The sequence below is a fragment of the Carcharodon carcharias genome, chromosome 15, assembly GCF_017639515.1.
Source record: "Carcharodon carcharias isolate sCarCar2 chromosome 15, sCarCar2.pri, whole genome shotgun sequence".
NCBI lineage: Eukaryota > Metazoa > Chordata > Chondrichthyes > Lamniformes > Lamnidae > Carcharodon > Carcharodon carcharias.
In genome coordinates this window covers 120,994,698-121,014,225 of record NC_054481.1, presented here as the reverse complement: position 1 = coordinate 121,014,225, position 19,528 = coordinate 120,994,698, and the positions used below count along the sequence as shown (strand labels likewise).

The window sequence follows — 19,528 nt, the reverse complement described above, 5'->3', positions numbered from 1 at the left end:
GTGTATCCCCTGGTTCTGGACCAGCCCCCCAGCCAAGAGAATCATCCTTCCTTGGAGCCTTGTAAGAACTTGTTATGTTTCAACCAAATCACCTCTCATTCATCTAAACTATAGGGAATACAGGCCCAGTCTTCTCACAGGACAATCTCGTCATCACAGAGGTCAGTCTGGTGAACCTTCGTTGCACTCCCTCTATGGCAAGTATATTCTTCCTTAAGGAAGGAGACCAAAACTGTACACAGTACACCTGGTGCAGTTTCAACAAGGCTGTATACAATTGCAGCAAGATTTCTTTACTCCTGTACTCAAATCCTCTTGCAATAAAGGCCAACAAACCATTTGCATTCCTAATTGCTTGCTGCATCTGCACATTATGTGTAAGCCCAGACAATATCAGGCTATTTGACTGTGAAGGGCATCATAATTGATCCTGATTGCATCCTCAGCATTGGCTCATGTTCACCATCTCTAGTCTAAGCATATTGAAGTTAGTTGTAATGCCCCAAATGCAATCAACTAACTCATATCAACTGGGAATTGAACTGGTACCCTTCTTCTCTCTGTAGTTTTCTGCCATAGTAAGGTATTTAGACTGAGTCAATAGATAACCAAGACTGTAGTAGTTCTAATATATCAACACTGATAGACTAACCTAAGACCATTGGTTATTTTATGTGTCCTTCATCCCTCCTATACCTGATCAGAATTTTATCTCTTTTGAAGTGCTTTCATACTATAGCAGTGTAGCCAAATGCATACATGATGCTACCCTCGGTTTGCTCTGCTCCTTAGTGTAACTGAAAGCTGTAATTCAGTGTGTAGCACACCTGCCTTTAAGAAAGAAGGCTTTGGGTTCAAATTTCATTCTAGAGATTTGAGCATATTATCTAGGCTGACCCGCCAGTGAAGTGTGAAGGTGTGCTGTACTGTCAGAGGTGCAGTCAGAGATATTAAATGGAAGCTTGTCTGCCCTCTCAGGTGGATGTAAAAGATCCCATGATACTATTTGTGGAAGAACTGCAGTTCTTCCCAATGCCCTGGCCAACATTTATCCCCCAACCAACATTGCTAATATCAGTATCATATTACTATTTGTGGGATTTGCTGTGCACAAATTGGCAGCTGTGTTTTCTACATTACAGCAGTGACTATACTTAAAAAGTACTTAATTGGCTGTAAAATTCTTTGGGGCATCCTGTGGTTGTGAAAGGTGATATATGAATGCAGGGCATTTTTTTTAATGAATGTGTGTCTATTCTTTTAATGGAAGGTTTCAGAAGTCGATATGTAATGATATATGAATGTGTTTTGTGGTTAAGGTTACCAGTTTCAGTACACAAACATGAAGAGTTCATTGCAGATGGTTGTTGCTGCATAACACAGATAAACATATCAGCTCCTTTTGTGAAATAACAGCCAAAGAGCTTGCAAAAGTAAAGACATCGATAAATGATCAATATCACAGCATTAATTCTCTAAGCATTTTGAATATACATTGTACTCTTCTGGAGTTTGCATTTACAGGAATGGTCACAAAGTACATTGTAGGGAGAGATGAATAAATGAGAATAGTGGACTTCATTAAATATACCTTTTCTAATTTTTTAGCTGCCCAGGATTAGCCTCTTCATCCCATTTGCTGCACAACAGACTTTACAGGGTCAGCTCCTGTGACAGTGTTGGGAACAGAGACAGAATGTAGGGTAGGGGCTCTTGGTAGAGGTGCCTATGTTTTTCTTTGGCTTGAGCAGCCCAGTGGTTCTGTACTCACAACTTTGTGTGAACCTTGGCTTGCCTCTGGGCAAAGCATGACAGGAGGTTCCTTCATGAAATACATTCTTAAAACAATTGTGCATTATTCAGTTTGCTTTTTTCCAATTTCTTTTGCGTATCTACTGTAGGATCCAGCCTAAAATATCAAGGGGCCATGATATGAGAAAAAACTTTTTCTCACAATGAGTGGTTAGGGTCTGGAATGCACTGCCTGGAAGTGTGGTGGAGGCAGATTCATTTGAGGCATTCAAGAGGGCATTAGATGATTATTTGAATAGAAACAAAGTGCAGGGGTATGGGGAAAAGGCAGGGCAATGGTACTAGGTCATAATTGCTCGTTTGGAGAGCTGGTGCAGATACAATGGGCCAAATGACCTCCTTCTGTGCCATTAAGATTCTGTGATATAGATGGTACAGCTCCCCCACACATTTAGCTAGCTTGAGTGTTGCCTCTTAGAATATAGCAGTGTGCCAGCTCCTGTGGTCCTCGCATTATTTCCAGTAAATGCTTTCAAGCCCTTGAACAAAAAAAAACCTATATTTCTAAAGAGCCATTATAGATGTTGTGACACAAAAAGAGACATGGCTTGATGCCAAAGATTGACGGAAAATTAATTAAAGCACAGGGTGGTGCTTGGTGGGTGTACGTCACTTGACTTTCTGCCACATATGTTCCAATGCTGCACCTTGAGGTCAACCCTGACCACATGACACTGCAGTGCTGGTTATATTTCAGCTGTCATACTCCTGCCTGCTCTTGCGCGCTGTGGGATGTCCCATGAGCAGGGTTTCTTTAATTATTCTTCATTGCCAGTGCAGTTTAGCATTCAGGACCCTTCTGAGAGTTCAGTGAATGTGGAATATTGAATTTATTTAGAGTTTCTCCCAAAGCTTAATAAACAGCATTTATTCAGGTTTCTTCCCAGAACCCAGTAAGTATGGGATATTGTCTGTTATTTATTGGGCAATCCACTTTGCATAATAATTTGGGAATATGACTTGACATTTTGTTCAGAACCTTTTAAGAATCTGTTAACCCAGGGAATATCGTACAATTTACTTATGGATTTTTAATAACAAATATCACACAGCATTTATCTGGGATCATTTCCAGAGTCTGCTAATGGAGAATATCATGAATTTTTATTCCTGTTTAGTATTTTTAATGGAGCTGACAAGGAATTTTGCTTCAAGAAGGACAAAATTTAATTCTGTATTCATGCCTAATAACTCATCATTACTACAAATGGAGTTCATTAGGAGCACAGCCTCTCCTGCGATGAGCTCTTTAATTGAGTAGAAAGCTTACGTTTGGAGGCATTTTAATGCTGCTCTAATTCAATTTCACTGTTCTGCACTGAAAAGAAAAATAATCACATTTATATAGCGCCTTTTATGACTCTAAGAATATCCCAAAGCACTTTTACAGCCAATTTGCAGACAGCAACTGAGGAACAGCAACTTATTAATGACCAGACAACTTGGCTAGATTGTAAGATTAGTGAAGATACCCAGGAGAATTCCCCTCCATTACTTCAAAAGTGGCACATGGGATCTTCTACATCCATCTGAGAGAGCAGACGTTGGATTAACGTCCCATCTGAAATATGGCAGCTCCGTTAGTGCAGTATCCCCTTTATATTGTACTGGAGTGTCAGCCTAGATTTCTGTGCAGTCTAGATGGATACTTCAATTGATAGCTATTATCACATGCCCAACTTTTGTATAGGATCAGAAGTACGCCATTCAGCTCCTCAAACTAGTTCTGCCATCCAACTTAATAATGGCTGACCCTGTCCTGGTTCTGTGTTGCAAATGTTATTCAATATTATGTACCACAACCCAATTATTCATTTTTCCCCATATCTCTTGATAACCTTACCTAACACAAAACATATTGAATAAAAACAGAAAATGCTGGAAATACTCAGCAGGTTATGGCAGCATTTGTGGAGAGAATTAACATTTCAGGTCAATGATCTCTCGTCAGAATTGGGAAAAGTTATTAAACGTTTTGAACTAGGCTTGATGGAACAAGGACGAAGGAAGTTCTATGTTCAAAAGAAATATGTTGATCTCAATCTTAAGATATTAACCCAAGTTCCTAACCGTTCACGTGGATGTTATGACAGGCGCTTATGACATTGGTGGTCCTGGCCAATGCTCTTTCATTAATCAATATCCATCCATTCCCACATCACTTTTCCTGGTGAAGGTTGCAGTTAAGCTGAGCAGGGCCAACCAGACTTCCCTTTCCTCAACCACAGATTTCAGCTCCTCCTGGGGGATTCCCAGGCATTAATCAATATTAATCAACATCATAAACATATTAACTGGTCATCCATCTCAATGCTGCTAGTGAAATTTTCCTTGGTGCAAAATGATCACCACATTTGACTGCATAACAACAGTCATATACCTCAAAGTAATCTACTGTAAATGAAGTCCTTTGGGATGTTTCAGAGAGATGTGATAAAGTTATATATAAATGCTAGTCCTTAGTTATTTCATCAAACTAAAAGTTAATTGAAAATACTTCAATGCCACAAATATTAAAGTAACTTTTAATTTAATTATATCAAATTAATGCATAAAGTAAAACAACTGGGAGGTTATAGGTGTGTTGGTCTTAGCAACACCCCTGTTTGTAATCTTATTCTTTAATCATATACTGTGGCCTTGATAGAAAGTATACACATGGATGGCAAGTAAGGACAGGATCAAGATTTGTTCATGATAGCCCCTGTAAGAAACAAGAAAGGGACTTTCCTTTCATAGCCTTTTAATGTCTCAAAACACTTTACAGCCAATAAAGTGTTTAAGTGGAGCAACTGTTATAATAAACAACGTGATAATGACCAGATAATATTTGGTGTTGGTTAGGTGATAAATATTAGCTAGAATATTAGAGAGAACTCTCCTGCTCTTCTTCAAATTCTACCATGGGATCCTTTATGTGCACCAGAGAAGGCAGGCTCTGTTTAACATTTAATCTAAAAGATGGCACTTCCAGTAGTGCAACACTGCCTCAACGCTCCACTGGAGTATCAGTATGGGTTTTGTGCTCAAGTCTCTGGAGTGGAGCTTGAAACCTCAAGCTCTGACTCAGAGAGAGCATTACCCACAGAGCCAAGGCTGACATTAGTTAGATGGAGACCATCGCACCAAATCCCAGTGCTGTCTTTATCCTTTTTTTAAATATAGCATAATCTTCACACACACTTTGTTTCCCTTTGAGGAATCGTGGGGAGGCAGTGGTGGAAATATTCCTGGGCTGAACCACATCTTAAACACTCCTGTGGCCAACAAGTCCTGGCATGGGTCTTGAACCCACAGCTTCTGGCCTGAAGCAGGGATGCTACCACTGTGCCACAAGTCCTGCCTTTATCCAATAACCACTACGTGTATTTTGCAGGATAGGTCTTTGAATAGTTACTGTGTGAAACACCTATTTGATATTTTCCATCTCCCTAGGCAAGGGGTACTGTGGCCAATTGTGGTGCTTCAAATACTGTCACAGATAATTCAACATAGACTAGGAATTGAAACTGACATTTCTGGCCATTGTGGCTCATTATTATACTGACTTCTAGCTCTTGTGTTTCTATGTATACAATAGTGACAGCCACTGCACAGAACTCCTGCCACTGTCTTTTAATGTGTAACCATATTGGGTTCGTCATTAATTCAGCAGGATATAGATTTGTCCTTAGGGAACATTAGAGCAAGGTAATCCATGGCCTCAGTCGCTCTTAGTCTCCCTCTTTCTGTGCAGTGCTTCTTAAAAGCTATCTCCTTCGCCCAGTTTTTGGTCACATGTCCAAATATCACTATGTGGGTTGGTGTCAAATTTTGTTTGATAACATTCCTGTGAAGCACTTTGAGACATTTTACTATGTTAATGGCACCATATAAAAGCATGCTGTTACTGTAGTAATCCTTTAAACACCTTTCCCTTTGAGATAAATGTTCTAAATGTTTGTTGAAATAACAATATCTTCAAGTGCAGGATCTATAATTTCTCAGGTAAGAAAAGCCCTATTTAACCATGGATGGATATCAGTCAGTATCTGCACTGCCTTAAATACTATAAATGAAGGACTTTCTTATCCATTAGTCAGTGTACTCACCCTTTATTCAGTAAAATACCTTTGATGTGAGCTCCCTGACAGCTCAATAAAGCCTCTGTCCTGTATGTATCTGAATTCTGCTGACTAGCAACTTGGCCTGGGCTAAGCCAGCCATCTCAAGTCAGATAGCAGTAAAGGGGTGATTCTGTGATTCCAGCAAGAAGCATCCAATTAGAAACACATCCTGGATATTAACAGGCTGAGTGCCCACAGCTTTGCCAAGATCTGATCCCTATTTTCTTTGCTCTTCACCAGCAGCGCTGATTGTGAAATAAACAAACAAAACTGAAAGAAAAAACTTGCACCTACACAGCACCTTTCGTAACTTCAGGATGTCCCAAAGCACTTTACAACTTATGATGTACTTTTGAAGTGTTGTCACTATTGTAGTTTAGGAAATGCATCAGCAATTGTCTACGAGAAGGTTCAATAAACAGCAATATGATAACGATCAAATAACCTGTTTATAGTAATGTTGTTTGAGGTATAAAGATTGGCCAGGGAAAACTCCAGAGCTTTTCTTCAAAATAATACAGGAGGATCTTTTACTTTTATCTGAGAGAGCAAATGGAGCCTTGTTTAACATCTCATCCGAAAGGTGGTGTCCCTGACAGTGTAGCACTGGAGTGAATGCTTGGATTTTGTACTCAAGCCTCTGGAGTGGGACTGAAAAACACGAGAGGAGGGTGCTTCTCGCTGAGCCATGGCTGACCATCGTGATCATGGAATCATCCTTTAAAAGCTGCTGAAATTTGCTTCAATGTCCCTGGCTGAAGGAGAGTGAAATTAGTCAATGTTTCCTCTTCTGCTTTGTTATCAGTGTCTCCTGCAGTAATTGCAATTGTGTGAACCGAGTGCAGTAACTGGAAAAATAAATCAACGCATGAGAAAATGTCCCCTTTCTGCTGAACCCTGTATCTACGGAGTACTTTCATTCCTCTGCAGTTTTAAAATTACAGCCTTTTTTTGCAGCTGAGAGCAATTGCAACCATGACAGATAGGAACTACCACAATCTAATGGACCATCATATAACATTCATGCTAAATATACTTCTGCTTACTATAATATATTGTAGCTTTATTACTGCAATTGTCAGAGTAACTGCTGCAAAATGAAGTGTGCCATCATAAGCCAGATTTCTGCTACAGCTTCTTTTAAAAATGTTTTGTGCTATTTTTATTATTGATGGCATTCTCTTTATTTAAATCTCACTCTGGGCCACCTGTATAATGGCAACAATTTCTTTACACAGCTTTTGGGACTTATTAATTCATCCTTCAAGTTCAGCCCACGCAGTGGGTTGTTTTGTACATTCTTCATGTGAGAAAAATTTTATAAGATCGTACAGGCTTGCTGGAATTTGGAAAACAAGGCACGGACAGTTCAGATTTACAGCAAAGGTTCCGAAAAGGAAGCAGTGGGGAAGAGAGAGAGAGAAAGCAGACCACAAGAGGGAGAAAAACTTATTTTTTTTGTACTCACACGGGTTGCCTTTGTGTTGCCTGTAGGAGTCCGTATGTGGGGAGGGAGGCTCGTGTTCCAGCACAATGCTCTCCGAGTGTTCAGTACAACAGTCCAGTTCTCTTTGATGCTGATCTCAGATGGTGATGAATTAGGCACAAGTCTTGAAATGTAAATCCCCTAACAACCTTGCCTGAGCAAGTAGCACAGTGAGGGGAGAGGGAATTCGCTCATTCCACACAGGTGGATCAGAATGCCAAGTGAACTTGGGGTGTAATGAGTGTGGGCTCAGCTGATGGGTTGAAATGATACATACATATGGTAATGAGTACTGTGGTTCTGTTCTGTCACACTTGCCTGCTCATACTTAGAGCCATATTATTAAACTTTCAAATATATTTTAATATGAAAGGGATAACATAGAAGAAAATAATACTATGTTGTGTACTATTTGGAGTTTTTATTTAGCCTTTTTCATCCCCTGCTAATTTTACCTCATGAAACTGGGATTTAGCTGGGTAGAAGCTAGCAATCCCTGGCAAAGTAGCCATTCTTCATGCACAAATTCAGACAATGAATGTAAGGGTAAGGTTATAATCAAACCCAACTCTGCCCTTACCTCACATCCATACAGGTGTGCTCTTTCCAACAGGAGTTGTTGGATGGTGGTCATCTTTTTATTGTATTGAAGCACCTTGGAATGCAACATGATCTATGTAGACAATTTGAATGTCATTACATTTTCTGTGATGGCCATTTTGAAATGTTTTGTAATGATCTTTTAGACATTTTATGAATGAAGTATATCCTTGTTTAAAAAAGGTGGTCAACAGTGGAATTTCTGGGTTAATATTTTGCCTATTTCCTTGGCCTGAGGACTGAGACTCATCATTACCACAGCTAAATTGTGTAACTAAACAGACACATCAGGGAGTGAATGTGAGATCTCTTTGGTTTAATACTGTGACAGACCTACAGACCAATGAGTGTATCAATCCTCAAGTTATGTCATTGTGTTATATGTTTAAGTAAAGGAAAACCATTAAAGATTAAGTGCAGAGGGAGCCTTCTGTTGGGTATTTCTTGAAGAAGAACTTCAATCACTCGGAAGATTACTGACAAGGGTTATATTGTACAAGAATGTTTAAAAGACTCATTATACTATACATGAAAGCTTGAGATCAATACTTGTTTGGAGAAATGAACACTAATTTACTCAAGTTATACTACCAGCTTTGTCACTCTCTGAATCAGGTTTGCACACACTTACCAGTGTCCAAGAACTGCTTAAATTTTATTGTCAGTAATGAGCCAGTGGGACAATCAACTCTGCTGTCATTCAAGTGGTTAAGAACATAAGAAACAGGAGCAGCAGTAGGCCATTCGGCACCTCAAGCCTGCCCCACCATTCAATAAGATCATGGCTGATCTGCCTAGGCCTCAACTCCTCTTTTGTGCCAGCTCCTCCTAGCCCTCCCCCACTAGTGGAAACATCTTCTCAACATCTACCCTGTCAAGCCTCCTCAGAATCTTGTACGTTTCAATAAGATCACCCCTCATTCTTCTAAACTCGAATGAATAAAGGCCTAACCTGTTTAGCTGTTCTTGATAAGTCAACCCCTTCATCCGAGGAATCAGCCGAGTGAATCTCTTTTGAACTGCCTCCAATGCCAGTATATCCTTTCTTAAATACTGGGTCCAAAACTGTACACAGTACTCCAGGTGCAGCCTCACCAGTTGTAACAAGACTTCCCTATTTTTAAACTCCAACCCCCTAGCAATACAGGCCAAAATTCCATTTGCCTTCTTAATTACTTGCTGCACCTGTATGCTAACTTTGTGTTCCATGCACAAGAACACCCAGATCCCTCTGTGCTGCACTTTTTTGGACTTTCTCTCCATTTAAATAATAGTCTGCCTTTTGATTCTTCCTAACAAAGTGCATGACACACACTTTCCTATATTAAACTCCATCTGTCAAGTTTTTGCCCTCACTCAACCTATCTATAATCCCCTTGCAGATGCCTTATGTCCTCATCACAACATGCCCGCCCTCCCACCTATTTTTGTATTGTCAGCAAATTTGGATACGTTAAGCTCTGTCCTTCCTCCAAGCCATTAATATAGATTGTAAATAATTGAGCCCCTAGGACTGATCCTTGTGGCACTACACTAGTTACGTCTTTCCAGCCTGAAAAAGCATTAATCACGACTCTGTCTTCTGTGTGTTAACCAATCCTCAATACTTGCCAATGCATTACCTCAATACCGTGAGCTCCTATCTTGTGCAATAACCTTTTATGTGGCACCTTATTGAATGCCTTCTGGAAATCCAAATACACTACATCTACTGGTTCCCCTTTATCAACTCTACTTGCTATATCCTCAAAGAACTCTAGAAAATTTGTCAAACATGATTTCCCTTTCATAAAACCATGTTGGCTCTGTTTGATTGCATTAAGCTTTTCTAAATGTCCTATTACTTCCTTAATAATGGATTCTAGCATTTTCCCAACAACATTTGTTAGGCTGACTGGCCTAAAGCTTCCTGTCTTTTGTCTCCCTCCCTTCTTGAACAGGGGTGTCACATTAGTGGTTTTCCAATCTGCTGGGACCCTTCCAGAATTCAGAGAGTTCTGGAATATTTCGATCAATGCCTCTACTATCTCCGCAGCCACTTCCTTTAAAACCCTTGGATGCAAGCCATCGGGTCCTGGTGACTTATCTGCCTTTAGTCCTATTACTTTCAATATCACTTCGTCCCTCGTGATAGAGACTGTTGCAAGATCTTTCCACCCATTAGCTCCTTGCTTATCTGATATATTTGGGATGTTTTTAGTGTCCCCCACTGTGGAGGCTGATGCAAAACTGCGATATCCCTTATTAATTACACATTACTAGATCTAAAATAGCCTGTCCCAGGTGGAATTTAAAAGTTAGACTCCTCAAGACCATTTTACACTCTTTGCACAGAAGTGGGAGTGATACTATAGAAAGCCCAAAGCCAGAGCAATATGAAACTATTTCACCTGGATGTCAGGTCAGAGAACAATTGGGGTAAGCAGTGGTGCTCTACAGTGATCAAATAGAACAGGTGATGTACCAGGCTGTTGCTGTTGCTCACAAAACTATTGTCCCAGCAGCCTCAGGAAATGAGGGGAAAACACACATAGAAAACCCAGTGATCTGGTTATAATCGAATTTTGACTCTCCCTTAACCTTTTTCATGATAAGTCAGATGATAGGTTCACAACGCTGTGCATTGTTCTGTTGCTATGGTGCAAGCGTATTAAGTTAGCCTGTCCCTTTAAGATCTCTAAGCCTAATTGCTGTAAATATGTACCAGCATCAATTTGATGTTAATTGCTATTGGCGAGGGCAGATTGGCAGAAGGCTCATCAATTCCTGGCTCCAAGTTAGAAGAAGCCAAAATAAATGACTGATTTTCTTTTTCTACAGCATTTGACACTTTTAAATATGAGGAACACATACTGGGTGCAAACCTTTTACATGTACAATTGATTGACATTCTCCTACACTGCTCTGTCCTCTGATGTCAATGGCTGAAGAGTGCAAAACATAGTTGGTAAACCTGTAATTGTTAACTATGCAAACACCTGACTGAGGCTGCTTGAAGACTTGGCTTTGGCTGAAATCAGCATTGCTTTTAAAGTGATAAATATGAGGGATTAACAAATCAACTCAGGTACAATACCTTTCTCCATCAAATTTGTCATCATCACCTCCTCCTATAAAAATTAACCTTCGATCCCTGTGTCCTTGTAAATTATCATTCCATCTCCAAGCTCACTTTCCTTTTCAAAGTCCTTGAACCTGTTGTTGTTTTCCATATCCATAACTGCCTTTCCCAGAAATCCATGTTTGAATCCTTCCTACCTCTGCTACAGTACTGAAATGGTTCTTATTTATGTCACAAATGACTGTGACCAGGGTAAACTATCCCTCCACATGCAACTTACTGCTGAGGCTCTAAGCTCTGGCATTCTCTTCCTAAACCACTCCGCCTCCCTTTTCTCCTATAAACTGCTCCTTCAAACCAATTCTTTAACCACAGTTTTGATCGTTTGCCCTATTATCTCATATGGTTTGGTGTCAAATTGTTTGGATAATTCTCCTGTGAAGTGCCATGAGGCATCTCAGTATGTTAGGTACTATACAGATGCAAGTTATTGTTGTTGAGTGAATCATCATCACTTTGTTTCTCACATGGAGGTAAAGAATTTATTGAACTGATCAAAATAGAAGATGCATTTAATAAGTGGCGCCTTTGTAATTGGCTCCTAGGGTATTAACAAATGGTTAATGCTATTTGTCCAATGTGGGTGGCTGCCTAAGTTCATATGGTATAAGTAATGGGGACATGGTATAAGTGGTGGGGACTGAATATAGCAGATTACAAATGGTCCTTTGCACACCTGGATGGAGCTTTGCACAGGAATGTGAACACATACTCTCCAAACTCCCTCTTCATGGTGCCTTTTGTTAGGAGGGAGTAGGCAGATGAAAAATTTTGCATTATGCGACCATGAAAAAGACACTGCATTAAATTATTGAAGTGTATATGAAATCCACCCAATACTTGGAAATTAAAAGGCACCCACGTGATTTTAAAAATCCACCTCAACCACACTGCAGTTTTACTCCACTTAGGACTGTGCCCAAAAGATACAAGATGGTATACCTGAGGGCAATCTCATTATGCATAGTTTTGGTATATCGTAGGGTAATCAGAACGGGACCTGAGGCTCACCTGAAATTGCTTTGCATCTTCACAAGTCTGGCAGCATAATTGCACTCTTGGCATATTCATTTTGGACAAAGATCAGTCTCTGCCTGTCTTACAAACAAAGAAATAACAGAACATCAGCGTGCTTGCTGTCTGTGATGTGACTGATTTTCCCTTTTCCCTGCCTGTGGTGAGGCGATGAAACTCATTAGCCCATTTACAACACACTGTAATTAGATTGCAATAGAGTGGCTCCACAGCTGCCTGTGAGCCACTGAGAAGGTCAATTAAAGATCGGGACTCAGTAAATGTGACTAACATTGCCTTAAATAACACATACACGTACTTTATATATGTATCATAGAATCTACAGTACAGGCACAGGCCATTCGGCCAGCTGGTCTATGCCAGTATTTATGCTCCACACAAGCCTCCTCCCATCTCTCTTCGCCCAACCCAAGCACTATAAACTTCCGAAATAAAAACAAAGTGTTGGAAAAACTCAGGTTTGGCAGCATCTGTGGAGAGAGAAACAGAGTTAGCATTTCAAGTCCAATTTGACACTTTTTATTTCAGATATCCAACATAAAACACAGGAAGGAACAGAAGTTTATGTTATTCACCACAGCGGCTCCTTGTTCAACTCTTTTTTTTACTACTCCTTGGGTAAAGCAATTTCTCCTGAATTCTTCATGGATGTGAATCTAATTTGCACTTTTTCGCCAATACTTCTGTTTTTATAATATGGAGACCTGCACCATGCACAAGGTTTTTAAAAAAATTCTTTCATGGGCTGTGAGCATTGCTGTCAAGGACAGAATTTGTTGCTCATTCCTAATAATCATCCCTAGTTAGAAAGTGTAGTCTAACCAAAGTTCTCTATAAAAGTTTAACAACTCTTTTTAAAAAAAATCTATCCCTTTAGAAATAACTTGTGCTTTTCTAAAAGCCTTATTAACTTGTTTTGTTACTTTTAGTAATTTGCATATCTGTACTGCTAGATCCTTTTGCTTCCCAATTTAGCCTCTCGTTATTGAAATTGAATGAGGCCTTATTCTTCCTACCAAAATGTAACACCTCACAATTATCTGCATTAAAATTAATTTGCCAATTACACACCCATTCTACAAGTTAATTACTATCTTTGATAGAGGTATTTAAAATCATGAGGGGTCTGGACAGAGTAGATAGGGAGAAACTGTTCCCACTTGTGAAAGGATCAAGAATGAGAGGGAAGAGATTTAAAAGTAATTAGCAAAAGAAGCAAAAGTAACATGAGGAGAAACATTTTACACAGCAAATGGTTAGGGTTTGGAAATGCACTGCCTGAGTGTGTGGTGGAGGCAGGTTCAACTGAAGCATTCAAAAGGGAATTGGACCGTTATCTGAAAAGGAAGAATATGCAGGGTTATGGGGAGAAGCGGGAGAATGTTACTAGGTGACTTGCTCATTTGGAGGCCTGGTGAAGACATGATGGGCCAAATGGTCTCTTTCTGTACTGTAAAAATTCTGTGATTCTTTTTGTATTTTGTTGCAGTGTTCCTCAGTATTAACCATACCATTCAATTTGATGTTGAACACAAATTTTGATGTTGTACTTCTAATTCCCAAGTCCAATTTCACTTGTAAGTCTGTAATTGTACCACTATTCAGAATGTAAGGACTGTAACAAGTTTCTGGCCCTCAGAATGAACATGTTCAAACATCAGATGAGTCCAGGGCCTAGAACTGGTCTTTTAAACAAGCATTGGAGAATACCAAGATAAAAGCAAAATCTTGCAATGTTGGGAATCTGAAATAAAAACAGAAAATTCTAGAAAAACTCAGCAGGTCTGGCAGCATCTGTGAAGAGAGAAACAGAGTTAATGTTTTGAGTCCGTATGACTCTTCAGAGTTCTGAAAAAGTCATACGGATTCGAAATGTTAACTCTGTTTCTCTCTCCACAGGTGCTGCCAGACCTGCAGTTTTTCCAGCATTTTCTGTTTCCATTTTCAATGGAAACTCAATATGCAAAAAAATGTGGTGATGCCAACATCCCAAGAATGAATTTTTAAAAAGCCCAAATTGAGAGTATGTGTAGTTTAAGGATTAACAGATGGAATATGCTAATGTATGACATAGACGATGATGTACCAGTGACATCAGTCATTCTTGTGACAGACTCTTTTGAGAAATGTTGGAACACCATGCCTAGGAGCAACATACCTATTCTGTAACCTCAACTAATAAACAAGTGGTAAGCAGATATAAGAGTATGACTAGTTTTTCAACTAACCAAGTAACATATCTAGAGTCCACAGACAAAAGGATCATCTTGAAACATGATGACAGCAGAGAAAGCATCAATGTAAAAAAATACATTGGTGTTATTAAAGGAACCAGAGTGAAGAAAAACTTGATAGAAGCTCGTATTTACGACTCAACATCAGGAGGCGGCAAACCGGAGAGAGGTAACAATGACTGTACTTGGTGAGCAGTCCCTGCCCTTACCTGTCTAGAGGGCCCAGAGAGAGGCCAGCAGCAGAAATTATGGAAATAACATTTCTTTCGATATCAAGCAGCATCAGGTCTTCACTCTAAACAGAAGCATCAAGTCAGTTCCTTTCTTTATGCTGTAGGTCCAGTAGCAGATGACATTCTCCTGAGGCAGGGGGGTGGGAAAGTCCACTGTGGATTTTGAGACTGTATTAAAAGTCTTTGACCAGAAGCAAAACTTAGTAATTGAACAAGCACATTTTAACCAGAGGTCACAATGACCCAGGGGAAATAGATTGAATTATTTCTAACCGATCTATATATCACTTAGCTAGTTCTTGTGGATATTGGTGCTGAAGGATGAGCTAATCAACGATTGCATAGACTTAGGTTTCCAGCATGTAAAACTCTGACTTTCTGCAGGCTAAAGATGAGCTTACTTTGGATCCACTATGCCAGGCAGTTCAAACTTGGAGAATTTAATCAGGCTATAATTTGGCACAACTCCCAAGACTTCACAGGACTCCATTGACAGGGTAGGCTCACAAGCAGCAGCCTCACCTACAAGAAAGCCCACCAAATCAGGTGAAATGGCAGGAAAACCCCATACTAGCAGCCATTTTGAGATGGCTGTGTTGTGGCATGAAAAACCAACATAGATACCAGGACTGCCCAGCAGGGCACACAGAATGCATCCAGTGAAGGCTACTCATCATGTGAGTTTTCGTAACAGAGGCTGATCCTGAGGTCCACATCCTGAGGTAGGGGTCACTAGATGGTATTCAGGAAATAAAACCCCTGTTATGGTTCCTTCCTTTAGTCTATGTACTGAGGCCAGTTACTGATCCTTACTTGCTGAAATTGACTAGCAGCATAGATAGAGAATTGAGCCGAGGCCTTTTGGGCTCTTTACATAATTCCTACCGGCTGAGGCGTTAGGGGAACCATGCAGATATTAGAGATTTTTAAATAACTTGAACCTTGATCTGTGGGTCAAGGAAAAAAAATCTTTTATTTACATAGCACCTGATCATATCCTCATGATTTCAAAACATATCACATCCAATGAATTATTTTTGAAGCATAGGCACTGCAGTTTTGTACGCAAATATGGAAGCCAATTTGTGCAGAGCAAGATCTCAGAAATGAGAGAGAATGTTAAAGCAGCAACTATTTACACTGTGTTAGTTGAGAGAAGCAGAATTTGCTGCTGTACAAATAGCATCATGGGACCTTAGATTTTCTATTTGAACAAGCAGATGGCTGGTTTAACAGATTGTTGGATGTGAGGGACAAAGCAGCTTAGTCTCAGTCTGGAGTGGGCCTCAGATGCACAAGCAAGAATATTACCAACTGTGCCAAGCTGACCTATTATACTTCACTTAGGTTGGTCCGTTACTCAGGACAATGTTGTGATAGGGCAGCATTAGCTCTGAGGTTCAACTGATTTTAAAAAGTTATTAAAATCTTTCATCGGGGAGATGAAAGATAGTATATATTTTGCACAGGTGTTAGTGATGTTGGCTGTAAGTTACATTTCTGGCTGACTTTGTTTATTAGTATCCAAGTTGATGGTGCTGTGCGATGAAAGTGATTATTTGTTTATCATGTTATTGAATGATTACTGGACCACCAGGTCAAACTCCACCATCTGTCCTCAACTGAGGTACGAGTGAAGCAAAGGTGGTTGAGGGGACTGCTGCAAGTTATCAGTCAATTAAAGTGAAATAGAAGCAGGAAGCAAAATGCAGCCCAGAAAGCAGAGAAATAAATGGATTGTGTCAGATTTCAAACTCTAGTACAGACTTAAGTGGCAAAAGAGTGTCTTGTCCAAGATGCGCAGATACAGATGGTGTTGTGCAACAGAAGGCTCACTCTAAACATTATTTACGTGTATGCGTGAAACTTAGGTTACTTTGGCCATAGAAAATCACAGAACAATGATTTGGAACTCTAAAGCACTGAGGTCCAGGAGTCAGGTATACAATTTTAAAACAGCTAATCGTATAAATGAGGGAACAGGTTAAGCAAATTGATTGGGTATTTGCTCAACATTTCAGTAGAGGATAAGTGGAAAACCTATAAAGGCATAATGCTGAATGTGCACAATATATACCTAAATCAATTTGCATATATACTATGTTTATGGTGATGAGGCAAAAAAACGAAGAAACAAAAGATGTGCCTAGAGCAGATGTGCTGCTGGAGAGGGGAGGGGAAACAAGAAAATGAACAAAATGGAGCAGAGATTATAGTCTGAAATTGTTGAACTTACTGCTAAGTACAGGAGGCTGTAAGGTGCCTAATTGAAAGATGAGATGCCATTCCACAAGCTTGTTGAGCTTCATTGGAACATTTCAGTAGGCCGAGGTCAGAAATATCAGCATGACAGCAAGGTAGAGAATTAAGATGACAAGCTACTTCAGGGTTATGCTTGTGGACTGAACAGAGGTATTCTGTAAAAGTGGTCACCCAATCTGCATTCTCATCTTGAGCAGCAAATATGTAGATACGATTGAAAGACAACAATGTGAATCATAGCTTCATCTGGAAGCAATGTTTTTGGGCCATGGATGGTTGGGAGAGAGCAGGTAAAAGGAGATGTGTTACATCTCCTGTGTTTGCAAGGAAAGGTGCTGTGGGAAGGAGATAGGATGTTAGAGGTGACTGAAGAGTGGCCCAGGTATCAGAGGGAATGGTCCCTTCAGAAAGCTGAAAGGGGAGGGGAGGGGAAGATGTGTTGGGGTGGAAGGTTGAAGGACCTAAGAACCATGGTTGGGAGGAATCCTTGGTTGAAGGAAAAAAAGGCAGGTTGCACAAATCAGAACACATACGATGGAGATGGAGGAACTAGAAGAGTGGATTGGAATCCTTTCAGGATGTAGGGTATGAGCAAGTATAGTTCAGGGAGTCAGTGGGCTTATAATGAATATTAGTTGATAGCCTATTACCAAAAATGGAGACAGAGAAGTCAGGGATTGGAAAAGTTGGAAATGGATCATGTGAAACTGAGAGAAGGGTGGAAATTGGAAGCAAAGTTGAAGTTTTCCAATTCATGGGGAGAATGGCACCGATACAGTCACCAATGTACTGGAAAATGAGTTGAGTAAGGCAGCCCGAATGGACTGAAGAATGTTCGACATATGCTTGCCTTTTTGTAGGATAACTTAAAAATAGTTAATACTACTTTGAAATAGTTAGTATTCTGAATGATTGTTTTCTTCTAAGATACAAACAGCATCCCTTGGAATTAACAAGTTTGCTATAAAGGTGATGGAAGTTCTTGAAACAAACAATTTACACCAATGGATCTTCTATGGATCTATCTTTCTATCTTATGAGTTGTTAAACATTGGTGGGGGAGCAAGAGGTGGTGGTGGGAAGAGAAAAATCAGTGAATGTTGTGTCTATTTTCAAAAAGTTGCAAAATAGATGCAGTTAGCAGACACTTAAAGCTCATTTCAAAGCCATGCGAGTAGATAGTTGAACCATAAAAGCAAAACTGCAGTGATTAAGTCTGTTCCAACTGTTTAGTGCCCTGGTCTGATCATATGGAACGCTGTATCAGTTCTTGCCAACAAGAATGGAAACACTAAAACATTGAAGGCAGCTCAAAGAGCCATAAGACTGATTCCCAGAATCGGAAGACGGAACAATTAAGGAAGTTCAGAGAAAGATGGGCTTTTCAGCTTTAAAAAAGTGAATGAGAAGTGACCTTATAAACTGTATGGAAAAGGTAAATCCAGCAAACTACTTCAAATTAAATTGCAAAGTAAAAGAACTTATAATTACAGAGTGTCTTTCACATCCTCAGGATTTCTGTGTTTCACAGTCAATGAAGCACTTTTAGATAAATTTACTGCTGATTTGTAAATATATATGGTAGAAATATTGCATGTATAGCAAGGTTCCACAAACAGCAATGAGATAGATGACCAGGTTTTGTTTTACGGGTGTTGGTTTCAGGATCCAAGGACATTTTGTGGCAGATTAGGTAGCATCCCTGCCTCTGAGCCAGAAGCTCTGGGTTCAGGTCCCACTCCAGAACTTGTTAGTAAAGGAAGGTGCATTCATAATGTGGTCAAACAGGTTGAGTACCTACTTGTAAATTTTTCCCACCCTTGCCATCTGCTGTATGTTGGAGAGATTCCTGGTCAGCCATCTGCAGAAGGCAATGGCAAATCACTGCAGTACTTTGCCCAGCATAACCATGCACCAACACAGAAGACTATGGTTGCCTTTCAGGGCACGATACCAGAAGAGAGAGAGGTTGAGGGATAATTGTTATACAGGACACGGTTCCCCTGGTCTTGTGAACAGTGCCTTGCCTATTTTGCCTTCATTTGAACCTTTATCTAATAGTTCATATGAAAGCCAAAACCTTCAGCAATGTTGCACTCATCTTTCTTGGTGTGCAAAACCATGTTTCTCTTGTATTAGTCCTAATTTCCATCCTTAGTGTATTACCACAAGCCAGGTAAAATCAAAACCTCAGGACTCAATTTTCCAGGTTGCTGTTTACTGGATATAGATTTACTAACTACAGTTAAAGTTTGGGCACAACAGGGTAGATTTTCAACTTGGCAGAAGGCATAAATCTGGCACCATAGCCACACGTTAATAAAACCTTCTGATTATCATTGGAGAAGGGAAGATTGAGGAGAGTAAGGGGATTGAATTGTTGAGATCCTGTGAAAGAATTACTCTGAATAGATTAGCGTGTTTTGAATGAGGATGTGGAACTTTAGTGTATATTATTTCAATGCCTGAGAAATTATGTGGTGCAATATTGTTGTATAAACCTTTAACTTTTTATGGCAACGTTAGCCCATTTATACTTAATCTATATTTTTAAACCATTTTTAGGTTATTCCCTCTATAATTTGACTTTAGTGTCCAATTGTGCTGTTTTTCTTTTCCACTCTCATTTCATACTTGAT

The 19,528-nt window shown here is 39.8% G+C and overlaps 1 protein-coding gene across 1 annotated transcript in view; it reads right to left on the bottom strand.

The window, feature by feature from the left end:
- Window positions 1-7,435, bottom strand: part of mmel1 (membrane metallo-endopeptidase-like 1) — a 108,455-nt gene extending 101,020 nt beyond the window's left edge. Inside the window, exon 1 of the mRNA XM_041205783.1 lies at window positions 7,387-7,435. The gene's annotated coding sequence lies outside the window, so the exon portion shown is untranslated. The remainder of the gene's footprint in view (window positions 1-7,386) is intronic.
- Window positions 7,436-19,528: the final 12,093 nt, after the last annotated feature.